The sequence below is a fragment of the Dendroctonus ponderosae genome, unplaced genomic scaffold (genome assembly GCF_020466585.1).
Source record: "Dendroctonus ponderosae isolate FM_Combo_2020 unplaced genomic scaffold, Dpon_F_20191213v2 Dpon_F_20191213_6, whole genome shotgun sequence".
Lineage (NCBI taxonomy): Eukaryota > Metazoa > Arthropoda > Insecta > Coleoptera > Curculionidae > Dendroctonus > Dendroctonus ponderosae.
Window position 1 is genome coordinate 3,437,152 of NW_026018814.1, and position 1,852 is coordinate 3,439,003.

A 1,852-nucleotide genomic window follows, 5' to 3' on the forward strand; every position below is an offset into this window, starting at 1 on the left:
TTTTTTGCACTTAAACTGCTTTAGTGTGTATAATTGTGTGTGTACTTTAATTGAAAATTTAAAAGAAGGCGAAACTCGAATAGGCATTTAGTACATGAACACCCTTAACCTAGTATTTGCAGTATCTGCAGCTTCTCCCTTGCTATTTGTTGATTCATTGTTATCAGCGTTATAAAATGAACTGCGCAATGTGTGTTTGAGAAGTTTACCAGATCTACAGATGCACCCGCACTAAGAGAAAAATTTCGAATTCAAAGTGCGTATGTGCGTCCCAAGCCTCAGGCGCGAAGAGACCGGAGTGGGAGCCGGCGTGATCGAGAAAAATCGGTTCACCCTCCCATAAAAAGTTATCACATCAAAAACCTATTCTGTGTAGGGTTCAAATTGCGCAGATTTCCGCCGGTTTAATCCCACATGCAAGCAGGTAGAAGCCATTAAGACGACACAGTTTCACCTCTTTGAGTCTATTCCCTAATCAAAGTGCTCGTTTATCAAACGACGGGCTTAAGACAATCTCGAAATGCTTCGCGATCTGCGCGCTTTTGTTCTGTTTCCGGTGTCAGGGCTGACAAGTGGAATATATGCGCTAATAAATGAGACGTTCAACTAATATTGAGTGCCATGATAAATTACGCGAATGCATTTGCGTATATTATTACGCTTCTGTGCTCGATTAAAATTCGAATTTCTATCATCGGTTGCAGTTTTATGGCCGCCGCTCGTTCACTTGCCGAGAATTATTGTTAAATAATTTGGATAAATGTAAAGGGGATCGCTTTCGCTCCACACAATGGGCCTTTATCGGCCTTCTAGCGTTGCGGAACTGTTTTAGAGTCGCTCAACGTATCATTTGGGCCACAAAGTAGACGCGAAAGCTTTTCTAGCCCTCCATTGTGTGATACAATATCGAAAATGTATGTTGCCAGCTTATTTTTATTGTTGTTTCCACAGGGTGTGCCCATAATTGTGTGAGACTATCGAAAATGTAGTTTTACCCGCTTTATTTCCCCGCTAAATTGGTTCCTGAATTAGCAGAATTGCATTCAGATAGATGTACAGGGTGGGCCACTAAGAGAGGTGGTCGGCCATATCTTACAAACTATTAGTCGTATCGATTTCAAGTAAAAAAATATATAAGTAAAGTGGCACTGGAAATAACTGGCAAGTTTGCAAAATGGCCGCAAGAGGGCGAAATTGCAATAGTAAATTTTGAATACGGATTTTTAGCAGTATAGGACAGGCTAAGGTAGGTTGCAAATACCTTAATTCTATTCTTGACAAACTTTCAGTTATTTCTTGTGGGAGTGTTATTGTTCTAGCTAGTCAAATAAAGTGGTGGGGGAAAATTAAATAACGGTTCAAAAAGTTGCTAATAGCTCCGTATTGGCTTAACCAAATTCAACGCTTAAATTGCAATTGAATAGCTCTTGATTTACATTAACACCTACTATAAAATATTGCCCGATATGATTGCCACTTTAACCGCTAGAAGGCGCGCTATAAAAAGTCGTCAAACTTTTTGGATTTTCTTAAATTTTTTTAATGAAATGACATGTAATTTTTTAGCTGCTTAGAAAAAGTATAAAAAAATAAGCAAAATAGTGAAAACCACACACCGATATATTTGTCATAACCGAAGATATAAGCAATTTGACAATAATGATATTGTTGGGTTATTGACAAAACAATCGGTTCTGAGAAGAACTGATTGTTTTATTTAACCCATTATGAGTATTCACAATGAAGTGCACCCTTGCGATTCAAGCCTGCTTAGATGCTCAAAATGTTTTCGGTCATTTCGAATGGATTGCTCAAGCCTGTCTCTTGTAGATAAAACAGCACTCTCTACTTC

At 38.5% G+C, this 1,852-nt stretch overlaps 1 protein-coding gene across 1 annotated transcript in view; it reads right to left on the reverse strand.

The window, feature by feature from the left end:
* LOC109543132 (neurexin-1) overlaps positions 1-1,852 on the reverse strand; it is a gene marked incomplete in the record, with an annotated part of 81,435 nt that overhangs the window by 22,723 nt on the left and 56,860 nt on the right.